This window comes from Nerophis ophidion, linkage group LG02 (genome assembly GCF_033978795.1).
Source record: "Nerophis ophidion isolate RoL-2023_Sa linkage group LG02, RoL_Noph_v1.0, whole genome shotgun sequence".
In the NCBI taxonomy this organism is placed as follows: Eukaryota; Metazoa; Chordata; class Actinopteri; order Syngnathiformes; family Syngnathidae; genus Nerophis; species Nerophis ophidion.
The window spans coordinates 14,526,327-14,540,481 of record NC_084612.1 but is presented as its reverse complement, the minus strand read 5'-3'; positions in this window follow the sequence as shown (position 1 = coordinate 14,540,481).

Here is a 14,155-nt window from a genome sequence, read left to right as displayed (position 1 = left end):
ATGCGAGTTTGTGACATATTATACTCTATAAATGTTGGTTTTACTTAAAAATGCAGACATTTAGTTGTATTCAGTTTTAAAATATATATGGCTCTCATGGAAATACTTTTTAAAATATTTGTCTTAAATGGCTCTCTCAGCCAAAAAGGTTCCCGACCCCTAGTTTAGATCATACTTGCCAACCTTGAGACCTCCGAATTTGGGAGATGGGGGTTGAGGTGTGTGTGTGTGGGGGGGGTGTATTGGTGGTAGAGGGGGTGTATATTGTAGCGTTACGGAAAAGTTAGGGCTGCGAGGGATTCTGGGTATTTGTTCTGTTGTGTTACGGTGAGGATGTTCTCCCTAAATGTGTTTGTAATTCTTGTTTGGTGTGGATTCACAGTGTGGCGCATATTTGTTACAGTGTTAAAGTTGTTTATACGGCTACCCTCAGTGTAACCTGTATTGCTGTAGATGAAGTATGTCTTGCAGTCATTCACATGAGACTTTAAAAGTCGCATACAACATGTAACTTGGCCAGCACGCAGTTTGCACAGAGGGAAAACTGACACGACGACAGGTCGTAGAGGACACTAAAAGCAGTTCCATCATGGCACGCCCTCAATGTTGTCGTCAGGGTGAAAATCGGGTGAAATTCAGGAGAATGGTTGCCCCGGGAGGTTTTAGGGAGGGACACTGAAACTCGCGAGTCCCCCGGAAAAATTGGGAGAGTTGGCAATTATGGTTTAGATCCATGAAGGAAAGAAGAAAGTGAATGAATGTTTATTACTGAATACTTTTACATATGCATACCAATGTTTCTTTTTTTCTTACTATTTTTAATTAATTAAGCAACGTTTATGACAACCTTTTTCAAAACACAGTACATAATGTGAGATATAACAGGGCAATGCGTACGCTTATCATTTGTTTTCAAAACGCTAACAAAAAGTGGGACCCCATTTTTATGCCTTGAACCCCATTTTGAAAATTTCTAGCTCCAACACTGCTGTCAACAGAGGAGAAAATTTGCTTTATTTAAATATATTATTTATAAAGCAAGTTCAACTATCAATGGTAAATTTCCCGGCCTTGGCACGCATATACAGTATGCATCCTCTTTTTCCCAGGGATCAATAAAGTACTTTCTATTCTTTTCTATTTTTAGGATTTTAGAATATGGTCAGCCCATTTTAAACAATACCAAAAATGACCAAATAAAAATGTTTGTATTGAAAAGAAAAAATATTAAAGAAAAAATATTGATCTAATCACTATAGTATCATGTATATGCTGATACTATACTAGGTATCTATAATATCGACATACGAAAAGATCACCCTTATTTTACATTGAAGCTTTAGCGGTTAGCTTCTTGTCATCCTGCTGTGTGCGTGTCTCTCTTTACACTTAGACATCCTTTTATTTTCATTCAAATTTGAACTTTGCAGTACAGATATGAACAAAATGTTGTTGTATTAGCTCATGGTAGTGCAGGATAAAAGAACAATAAGGTGCAGATATAAATAGATTACTGTACAGATAAATATATTGCACTTTGGCATCTGCAGCCATGTTTATGGATGTATGTTATATTGGCTTTATAATCAAGCAAGGTAATCCATTTTGGGGGGGATTTGAGGGGATTATTTTAATGCGTTCAAGAGTCTTATGGCCTGAGGGAAGAGGCAGTTACAGAACCTGGAGGTTCTGCTACGGAGGCTGCGGAACTGCTTTCTAGAGTCCAGCAGTGAAAACAGTCCTTGGTGGGGGTGGGAGGAGAGACTGCAGATTTTCTGAGCAGGCAGTGGCTTTTTGCAATCCCTTGGATAGGAGGAAGAGGAGTCCTGATTATCTTTTCCGTCGTCCTCACCCACTCTCTGCAGAGACTTCCAGTCTGAGGCACTGCAGGCTCTAGTCCAGACAGAGATGCTGTTGGTCAGCAGGCTCTCTCTAGTGCCTCTGGAGAATGTGGTGACAACGGGGGGAGGGAACTGAGCTCTTTTCATCCGATGCAAAAAGTACATGCGCTGCTGAGCTCTTTTTTACAAGAGCTCTGGTGTGTAGGGACCAGGTCATACGACCAGTTATCTGTACCCCCAGGAACTTGGTGCTGCTTACCATCTCCACTGCTGTGCCTTTTATGAAGAGTGGAGTGTGGCTGGACTGGTGCTTCCTGAAGTTGACATTCAGGACCAGGTTGTTGGTTCTTGCACCGGTCAACCAGATGTTTCACCTCCCTGTATTGCCATGTCGTTGTCACAGATGAGGCCCACTACTGTTGTGTCGTCCGCATACTTCACAATGTAGTTAGTAGTGGACCTGACGCAGCAGTGATGGGGCATCAACGTGAACAGCAGCGGACTTAGGATGAAGCCCTGGGTGTAGCTGGTGCTCAGGGAGATGGCACTGGAGGTGTTGTCGCCCACTCTCACAGACTTGCGTCTGTCTGTGAGGAAGTCAAGCAGCCAGTTGCATGGGGGGTACTGAATGCAAGGGGGGCCAGTTTGCTCACCAAGTGCTGCGGGATGATGGTGTTGAACGCCAAGCTGAAGTCCAGAAACAACATCCGCATGTGTGTGTCCTTTCCTTAAAGATGTTCTAAGCTCAGGAGTAGTACAGAGGAGATAGCGTCCTCTGTGGAGCGTTAGGGCGATAAGCATACTGGTATGGGTCGAATGTGGGGGCAAGTCTGGAGACGATGTATTCCTTTACCAGCCTCTCGAAGCACTTCATTATGATGGGGGTGAGTGCCCCGGGGCAATAATCATTGAGGGAGGAGATCGGGGGTTGTTCAGGCACTGGAATGATCATGGCCGTCTTAAAACATGATGGAACCACAGCCTGGGTCAGCGAGGTGTTGAAGATGTCTGAGAGAACCCAGCCAGCTGGTCTGCACGTCCCTTAAGCACCCTGCCCGGAATGTCACCAGGTCCTGCTGCTTTCCGGGGGTTCACTCTCCTCAGGATTTTGCAGACATCCGCTATGTCCAGGTTGAGCGGCTGATCATCAGGGCGAGGGATGGATTTCCTCGCCGGCGTTGTGTTAAGTGCATCAAACCTTGCAAAGTGGTTGTTTAGGGCGTTAAGGAAGCTGGTGTGTCACAGGGACGGGGGGCAGCTTTATAGTCTGTTGACATGTATGCCCTGCCACATTCGTCTAGTGTCCTTGGGGTTCTTGAAGTCCTGTTCTGGCTGTGAGCACGCTTTGCAACCCTACTGGCACGGTTCAAGTTAGCTCTGGCAGTTTTAAGTGCTACCATGTCGCCAGATTTGAAAGCCTTGCTCTGAGCCTTCAGCATGAAGCAGTAAATAACTTATCAAATCAACTTTATTAATAAAGCACATTTAAAATTTTCCACAGAGGTAGCCATAGTGCTGTACAATGGGCAGGTTAAAAGATAATACGAGAACAGAGCAAACAACACAACACAAACAGAACATGATAAAAAATAAATAAAACAAAAACAGGTTCACAGCAGGTGTATAATGGGGCGCCATTGCAGGATGGATATCACTCAGTGTTAAAAGCCAAAGAATAAAAGAATGTTAAGAGATATTTAAAGACAGGAAGAGAGGAGGCTTGTCTAAGAGGTAAGTCGTTCCAGAGCTTTGGAGCAGCGGCGAAAGCTCTTGTCACCTCTTAGCTTCAGATTCGTGTCAGGGACCGTCAGTAGCAGCTGATCGGCTGATCTTAGGGATCGGGTGGGGCAGTATGGCTGAAGGAGGTCGGCGAGATATGTTGGCGCGAGGTTGTTTAGTCATTTAAAAACAAATAGGAGTTCAAAATTGTAGCTTAGCATGGTAAGTAGACACGTTTGTTGCAGCTTGCTCTTAAAGTAATCCTGTTATTCAAAAGCAACTTTTCTTACTTGTTGGCACACATTTTTGTGCATTTGGGATCCCCATATGTCCCGAGTCCAACCATTTGTAAAACCATGGAGGCATGGTAGAGATATTTATAAAACAAGTTTGCCTTCTTCCAAACTAGCTTCAAACAAGCCGAGTGGAATTTGAGACTTTAGTGACGTATTTTGCATTAGTTAGGTCAGCGGATATCTCCATATATGGTATGTTTACCCAAAGAGCTTTGCGCGAGTCTGTCCTCTATGTTCATGCATGGAAACATGTTCCGTTGTTGCCATTTCTAATACAAATGAGGCTTGCCTTCCAAACTAGCTTCAAACAAGCCGAGTGGAATTTGAGACTTTAGTGACGTATTTTCCATTAGTTAGGTAAGCGGATATCTCCATATATGGTATGTTTACCCAAAGAGCTTTGCGCGAGTCTGTCCTCTATGTTCATGCATGGAAACATGTTCCGTTGTTGTTATTTCTAATACAAATGAGTGTATAATTCGACCTTATCTGTCAGTAAACTCAATAATAAAAGCCCTGAAAAATACTACATGCCTGATGGGGTGGAGGCGCAGTTAAATAAGGCTTCGCCTTGAGGAGGATTTCAGCATGTAAATAAGACCGCCCACAAAACAACGCATTCTTAAGATGGTCCGTATATGTACAATATGTATGCACAATTTTGACCAAAGAACCACTATTATATATTAAGGAAGTGTACACAAGAAGTGTCTGAAATGCAGAAACAAAATCATAATATGACTCCCTTTAAAACATTGTTACAATTTATCTACACCCTTCAAAACAATGTCACATTTTATCTACAATTTGCACAATCAGGGTACAAACTAAAATACAAGTTTTAAAAAAAGCACAGATGTGTATTGATGCATGGAGCTGCCTCTTTAAAAGCCTAAATGGAATCTAGCCATGATTAATGTCATTGCTAATATATCAAAGATGAATGTTGACGACGCTTTATTACATATTAGCGATAGTTGAAACACACTCTTATTTATGCAACCCTCTCGTGTCTTTTGTGTTTTTTCCCGCACTCCATAGGGAAGACAATTAATTTTAAAGACAGTGGTGCTGCTCCAAAATCATAATTTGCACATCAAACAGGCTCCACCTTCATCCTGCTCTATTTGCATACAATTGCACAAAAGGTACATCAATGTCTTTTGTGCATCAATGTCAAGTAGAAGCCTTCATTCCATGTTCTTCTGTGCGGGGATGCTGAGGTCGGCACACCTGAGGTGCTTAAAGCAAAGCGGCAAGCTGGATGTTGAGTGTAAACAAATGACGGGAGCCTGCCAGGCGGCTGCCAATTCTTTTTTTAACGGTGCTATCAAGAGTAAAAGCTTCAAACATACAATTATCAGAGGGAAGGGAAACAAGTCAAATTGTTTTAACAAGGATTAATTAGCTTTATTGCCTAAAGTGAAAGCTGATTAATTTTAAATTAAAGGCCTACTGAAACCCACTACTACCCACCACGCAGTCTGATAGTTTATATATAAATGATGAAATATTAACATTGCAACACATGCCAATACGGCCTTTTTAGTTTACTAAATTGCAATTTTAAATTTACCGGGACTTTTTTTTTTTTTTAAAACGTCACGTAATGATGACGTGTACGCGTGACGTCACGGGCTGTTATGAATATGAGCGCTGCACACACACAGCTAAAAGTCGTCTGCTTTAACGGCATGATTACACAGTATTTTGGAGATCTGTGTTGCTGAATCTTTTGCAATTTGTTCAATTAATATTGGAGAAGTCAAAGTAGAAAGACGGAGTTGGGAAGATTTAGCCCTTAGCCACACAAACACACGGTGATTCCTTGTTCAAAATTCACGGAGGTGAAACTTTAGTATGTATCACAGCGGACATGGATCCCGACTACTTGTTAACCAGCAAGTTTCGGTGTGAAAATTGTGGTTAAAAAGTCGCCTCTTACCGGATATCAGCGGAGCTTGTGCCGTCCATACAGCTGCCGTCGACTTCCCCGAGACACTGCGCGTCAACACCCGGCCGTGGACGTACACTTCCGACTATTACACTCACTAAAACACTAGCAACACAATAGAAAGATAAGGGATTTCCCAGAATTATCCTAGTATATGTCTCTAAAAACATATGAACCAGTCTCAATGAAACGCGATTGCAATCTCGTTTTTTTGTTTTTTTTTCATAGTGCGTCGCTATTAATATCCTCAAACACGAATCTTTCATCCTCGCTCAAATTAATGGGGAAATTGTCGTTTTCTCGGTCTGAATAGCTGTTTTTGTTGGATGCCACCCGAACGCCTCCCTAGGGATGTGTTTAGGGCATGTCCAGCTGGTAGGAGGCCACGGGGAAGACCCCAGGACACGTTGGAAAGACTATGTCTCCCGGCTGGCCTGGGAACGCCTCGGGATCCCCCGGGAAGAGCTAGACGAAGTGGCTGGAGATAGGGAAGTCTGGGCTTCCCTGCTTAGGCTGCTGCCCCCGCGACCCGACCTCGGATAAGCGGAAGATGATGGATGGATGGATGGATGGATGAATAGCTGTTTTTGTTGGAGGCTCCCATTAAAATCAATGTGAATATATGAGGAGCCCTCAACATGTGACGTCATCGTCTGCGACTTTATCGTGGATGTTCTCTACTAAATCCTTTCAGCAAAAATATGGCAATATCGCGAAATGATCAAGTATGACACATAGAATGGACCTGCTATCCCCGTTTGAATAAAGTCTCATTTCAGTAGGCCTTTAAAGTATTATGAAATGACTGGTTACATGAATATTCTATATAATTAAATTATTTACATCAGAACTTACACTCAGGTCATGTGTACAACATACACGAAAAGTGTTAAAATACATGAGTTACAATTGTTTGTATACAGTATACTTTTTGGTACGTGTTCGATTTATATCCACTGCCTTTGGGGCAAAACATTACCTGGTCCACTAAAAAATGTAATGCCTCCACTTTTTTTTTTCCCAAAGACAGGAAACTTAATTCCTTCTCCCTTTTCGTTTTCACCCTCCGAAATTGTGTCTAATGTTCTTGGAATGAAAAGCGTTGTCTCCAATGCATAGTTGTTTTGTATTAACTCTTGAAATACTCCCAATAAATCATCTTTGATCACTAAACAACATACTAATTTCATTCTCCGCATGCCGTACTAATTACTGCACATTATAAATAGAATTTCTGCGAGTGAGTAATTGGCTTGTGTGATGTTCCTTCGAAACAATATCCTACTACAGCAGCATAGACGGTAAGAGTCCAAATGAACATGAAAGAAAGAACAAATGTTTTTTTTTTTAATTGCATCAAGGCTTTTTGAGCTAATCCAGTCAGATTCTAAGGTACAACAAAACATAAAGCAAGTGGTCAATGTTCAACCTGGTGCTATAGAAAATTATCTTTTAAATATATATAATAATTCATTAAAGAATATTTCATGCTGTGGTCCAAGGTCCTATTATGTTCCCTCTAAGCCAATTCTCATTAAACTTTCACCGCGGAGAACTCATGAATAATATGAATAATGAGACCAGATAAGCTTAGGTCATAAGTTAAGTTTGTACTTGGGAGTCGTACATTGATTCTCCTATCATCCGTCCATGTGTTGGTTTATCTGTAGGTTGAATCATCTTTCTGTCCCATCTTTTGGTCAATCCAAAGATCCTTCTGTTCCTCCATTTATCTATCTTTACATCTTGTTTGTCCAGTCATCCGTGTTGGTTCCTACAAACATCACTTTTCCAATAGAACAGTGGTTCCCAAATGGGGGTACACGTACCCCTTGGGGGTACTTGAAGGTATGCCAAGGGGTACGTGAGATTTTTTTTAAATATTCTAAAAATAGCAACAATTCAAAAATCCTTTATAAATATATTTATTGAATAATACTTCAACAAAATATGAATGTAAGTTCATAAACTGTGAAAAGAAATGCAACAATGAAATATTCAATGTTGACAGCTAGATTTTTTTGTGTTCCATCAATATTGATGTCAATGACTCCTTTTTTTGTGAAAAAATGTTTAGAATTAAGTTCATGAACCCAGATGGATCTCTATTACAATCTCCAAAGAGGGCACTTTAAGTTGATGATTACTTATATGTGTAGAAATCTTTATTTATAATTGAATCACTTGTTTTTTTTTCAACAAGTTTTCAGTTGTTTTTTTTTTATTTATTTTTTTTAAATAGTTCAAGAAAGGCCACTTCAAATGAGCAATATTTTGCACTGTTATACAATTAAATAAATCAGAAACTGATGACATACTACTGTATTTTACTTATCTCTTTTTTTCAACCAAAAATGCTTTGCTCTGATTAGGGGGTACTTGAATTAAAAACATTTTCACAGGGGGTACATCACTGAAAAAAGGTTGAGAACCACTCCAATAGAACACCTTTAGTGTTTTTTTTACAGTAGGTCCTTAAAATAGAACATTAGAAAATGGCAGTGCTTATTGAGTGCTCTCTTGTGCCGAGTGCACTTGATCGATACTTCTTGCGCGAACTAGTGCATGGAAAACGTTAATTAATCAATGACACTGCACTTAATGTGAAACTTATTCCTAGCTGCTTCCTGCTCCGTCATTGATAAGTCTATAATGGAAAATATCCCCTTTTGTGGCAAAGTCAGAACTAGTATTAATCCTCGTTGTTGAAATGTTCGCATAGCATTTCGTTTAACTTAAATTAAATATGGTCTTGTTATCCTCATATTTTTGACCAACCCAAATAATATATTTTTATGAATGTATAGAAAGCCTGTGGCTAAATTAAGGCCCTAAACAGAATTATTTTTGGAGCTGTCCTTGCTCCCCATCTATTAGGAAACACATTTAAATTTGTTTCCATCTATATACTTTTTTATCTGGTGACTCAAATAACTTTACATTGAGAAACCCATTATTTACATTTAAGCTACAATTACACCGATGTGAGCGACACTGGCAGCAAGGTTCGCTAAGTGTCTTGCCCAAGGACAGAAACTGCAGTGACTCGGATGGCGGAAACTGAATTTGAACCAGCAACCCTCAAAGTGTCTGGTCGGCCGCTCTACCATCTGAGTCACGTCGCCCCAATGGGAAGAAATTGTTCCAATGAATATTTTTTTGTGTACAAAATACACAATTTTACATCATTAATACAGATGTTCAAACCTTCTTACTGGTTATTATGCCTTACATATGCTGCTCACCACAAGGGACTGTGGCAATGTTGAGGGAATGTTGCCATTATATTATCAGTGATAAAGCAGGAAGCGACTAGGAATATGTTTTTTTGCGGTGACTTTCATAAGCAGAGCCAAGTAATTTCTTTAAAGGGGAACATTATCACCAGACCTATGTAAGCGTCAAAAATATACCTTTATGGTGCAGAAAAAAGTCCATATATTTTTTTAACCGATTTCCGAACTCTGAATGGGTGGATTTTGGCGAATTAAACGCCTTTCCGTTTATCGCTCTGGAGGGGATGACGTCAGAATGTGACGTCGCCGAGGTAATACAGCCGCCATTTTCATTTTCAACCCATTGTAAACATTGGGTCTCAGCTCTGTTATTTTCTGTTTTTTCCACTATTTTTTGGAACCTTGGAGACATCATGCCTCGTCGGTGTGTTGTCGGAGGGTGTAACAACACTAACAGGGAGGGATTCAAGCTGCACCACTGGCCCGAAGATGCGAAAGTGTCTGTTGCCAGACCCCCATTGAATCAGACATATTTGGTCGCGGCGTGACTGTCAGCTAATCGATGCTAACATGCTACGCTAATCGACGCTAACATGCTATTTACCGGCAGTGCTAAAGCAGACATGGCACGGAGATGTATGGATAACCTGCAGATGCATTTGTAACGATAAAGTCACAGAAATCACAAAAATGAGTTTTGTTGATGTTGACTGCCAGCTAATTGATGCTATCATGCTACGCTAATCGATGCTAACATGCTATTTACCGGCGGTGCTAAAGCAGACATGGCACAGAGATGTATGGATAACCTGCAGATGCCTTTGCAACTATATTAAGTTTCCTTCCACCCACATTTAATGCGAAAAAAACACTTACCGATCGACGGATTTAAGTTGCTCCAGTGTCGCCAAGATGCGAAAGTCCTGATCGTTTGGTCCGCACATTTTACCGGCGATGCTAACGCAGCTATTCGGCCATGCTATGGCTATGAATAGCGTCAATAGCTATTCGCTCAATAGCTTCAGTTTCTTCTTCAATACTTTCATACTCCAACCATCCGTTTCAATACATGCGTAATCTGTTGAATCGCTTAAACCGCTGAAATCCGAGTCTGAATCCGAGCTAATGTCGCTATATCTTGCTGTGCTATTCGCCATTGTTTGTTTACATTGGCAGCACTGTATGACGTCACAGGGAAATGAATAGTGGCATCGCAAATAGCGAAAATCAAGCACTTTAAAGCTTTTTTTAGGGATATTCGGAGAACGGTAAAATTTTGAAAAAAACTTCAAAAAATACAACATGCCCTTGGGAACTGATTTTTATTGTTTTCAACCCTTTTGAAATTGTGATAATGTTCCCCTTTAAACTTTCACATGCGTTTCTTCAAGCGTATTTTGTGGATACAGATGGGAACAAAAAAGTCTTCATTGCATTGAACCATTTTCTTGTTTAATGCAAGGGAACCTTTTAAGAGTTGTTTGTTTTGCATAATAAAAAGTTGCTTCATACTCACCACCCTGAATTGTTAGGAATGCCCAATAGGAACTGTTTGGTAGGCAGCATTGATAAGAGCCTCCCTAGAGTCCACAATTGTTCTCCCACTCTGTGCAGTTTTACCTCCAGGATACAATCAAGGCCGCTGTTATTCTCTCACTTTGTACCCTCGTGATTACATTTCAAAACCTTTTTAGAAAGCCTCCTGTTTTTTTTAGTGGTTGAGCTACAGCATTATGAAGTAATTTAACACTCCAGCTACTCCCTGCTTGGCATAATTATAATGTCCTGTGAGTTTCCATTCAACTCATTTGGATATGAAAATGAGAAAAATAAGCACTTTAATTAGCACATTTCTTTCAGAAGTTGATTGTGTACCACGTCACAGCTCTCAGTGGCGCAGTGAAAAAAGTTTTGCCAGCAATGAAACACAATCTGCGTGCAACGTGATTATCATTTGTGATGGCGCTATTGGCGTTAAGGGGCAAAAGTGTTGTGCTGCTCCACCAGATGGCACTGTCGTGCAAAGATTGTAAAATAATCACATAAACCGAACTGAAATATTATTTAACCATGAAACAATTAAAATACGAGCATTCACTTTGACTGGTATGCAAACCCTGGTTCAGCACATAAGCATCATTATCATTTAAGGTGTGCGGCCTTTCGAAGTTTTATGGCAGTTATGCTCATAATTGCCAACCCTTCGGATTTTCCCGGGAGATCCCAGGACAACCATTCTCCTGAATTTTCCCCGATTTCCACCTGGACAACATCATGGGGGGCGTGCCTTAAAGGCAATGCCTTTAGCGTCCTCTACAGCCTGTCTTCACATTTGCTATTCCTCCATACAAACAGCGTGCCAGCACAGTCACACAATATATAGGGCTTTTACACACACATAAGTGGATGCAAGGCATGCTTGATCAACAGCCTTACAGGTCACACTGAGGGTGGCCGTATGAACAACTTTAACACTGTTACAAATATGCGCCACACTGTGAACCAACACCAAACATGAAAGACAAACACATTTGCGGAGAAAATCCGCACCGTAACACAACATAAACACAACAGAGCAATTACCCAGAATCCTTGCAGCACTAACTCTTCCGAAACGCTACAATATACACCCCGCCCACCAACTCAAACTCAGATTAGGGTTTAAAACTATGGTTTCAAGTTAGTTTTAGGGATTTCAAACTAGGGTTTCAACTAAAGAGTTGAGTTTCATACTAGACTACGGTTTCAAACTAAGGTTTCAAATTAGGATTAAGGTCTCTAACTAGGGTTTCAAACAGAGATTCAGGTTTTTAATTAGACTGGAGTTTCATACTAGACTAAGACAAGGGTTTCACACTAAGGTCAGGGTTTAAAATTAAGGTTTCCAATTTGAGTTAGAATTACTAAGCTTTCAAACTTGGGTTTGGGTTACAATATAGGATTTTAAACTCAGCTCGGGTTACTTCCTGGGGTTTCAAATTTGGGTTTCTTACTGGGGTTTCAAATTAGTGTTAGGGTTACTTAGTGGGGTTTCAAACTCGGGTTTGGGTTACAAACTAGGGTTTCAAATTCAAATTAGGGTATTAATATTACAGTTCAGTTTCATATGAGATTAGGGTTTCAAACTAAAGATGGGGTTTAAAAAACTCAGGTTTCAAATTAGGATTAGGGCTACTAACTGGGGTTCCAAACTAGGGTTTCAAACTTACATTAGGGTTTTAAATTAGAAATGGACTTTCATACAAGACAAGGACTAGGGTTTCAAACTAAGGTTAGGGTTTAAAACTAAGGTTTCCAATTCGAGTTAGAATTACTGAGGTTTCAAATTAGGGTTTGGGTTACAAGATAGGATTTCAAACTCGGGCTCGAGTTACTGACTGAGGTTTCAAACTAGGGTGTCAAATTAGTGTTAGGGTTACTTACTGGGGTTTCACACTCGGGTTTCAAATTGGTGTTAGGGTTACTTAGCGGGGTGTCAAACTCTGGTTTGGGTTAAAAATTTAAGAGTTTCAAATTAAAATTACGGTAATCTTAGATTTGAGTTTCATACTGTACTAAAGTTTAAAACTAAGGTTATGGTTCAAAACTATTGTTTATAATTAGTTTTAGGGTTTCTTATTGGGATTTCAAACTAGGGTTTGGGTCACAAACTAGGGATTCAAAAAAGGGCAATAATCTTAGAGTTGAGTTTCATACTAGACAACGGCTTCAAACTAAGGTTAGGTTACAAACTAAGGTTTCAAATTATGATTAGGGTCACTAACTAGGGTTCCAAACTGGGGTTTCATACTGAGATTAGGGTTTGTAATTAGACTGGAGTTTCATACTCGACTAAGACAAGGGTTTCACACTAAGGTCAGGGTTTAAAACTAAGGTTTCCAATTTGAGTTAGAATTACCATGAATTGATTAACGTGGACCCCGACTCAAACAAGTTGAAAATCTTATTTGGGTGTTACCATTTAGTGGTCAATTGTACGGAATATGTACTGTACTGTGCAATTTACTAATACAAGTTTTAATCATTCAATACTAAGCTTTCAAACTTGGGTTTGGGTTACAATATAGGATTTTAAACTCTGCTCGGGTTACTGCGGTTTCAAATTAGGGTTACTTACTGGAGTTTCAAATTAGTGTTAGGGTTACTTAGTGGGGTTTCAAACTTGGGTTTGGGTTACAGACTAGAGTTTCAAACTCAAATTAGGGTATTAATCTTAGAGTTGAGTTTCATATGAAATTAGGGTTTCAAACTAAAGATAGGGTTTAAAACTCAGGTTTCAAATTAGGATTAGGGCCACTAACTGGGTTTCCAAACTAGGGTTTCAAATTTATATTAGGGTTTTAAATTAAAAATGAAGTTTCATACTAGACTAAGACTAGGGTTTCAAACTAAGTTTAGGGTTTCAAACTAAGGTTTCCAATTCGAGTTCGAATTACTGAGGTTTCAAATTTGGATTTGGGTTACAAGATAGGATTTCAAACTCGGGCTCGAGTTATTTACTAGGGTTTCAAACTAGGGTTTCAAATTAGTGTTAGGGTTATTTACTGGGTTTTTAAACCCGGGTTTCAAATTAGTGTTAGTTACTTACTGGGGTGTCAAACTCGGGTTTGGGTTACAAACTAGAGTTTCAAATTAAAATTAGGGTAATCTTAGATTTGTGTTTCATACTAGACTAGGGTTTCAAACTAAGGTTTCCAATTCGAGTTCGAATTACTGAGGTTTCAAATTTGGGTTTGGTTTACAAGATAGGATTTCAAACTCTAGCTTGAGTTACTTACTGGGGTTTCAAACTAGGGTTTCAAATTAGTGTTAGGGTTACTTACTGGGGTTTCAAACAAGGGTTTCAAATTAGTGTTAGTTACTTACTGTGGTGTCAAACTCGGGTTTGGGTTACAAACTAGAGTTTCAAATTAAAATTAGGGTAATATTAGATTTGAGTTTCATCCATAGGGTTTCAAACTAAGGTTAGGGTTTGAAACTAAGGTTTCAAATTAGGATTAGGGCCACTAATTGGAGTTCGAAACTAGGGTTTCAAATATGGATTACGGTTTAAAACTAAGGTTTCGAATTTGGTTTAGAATTACTGAGGTTTCACCAAACTCGGATTAG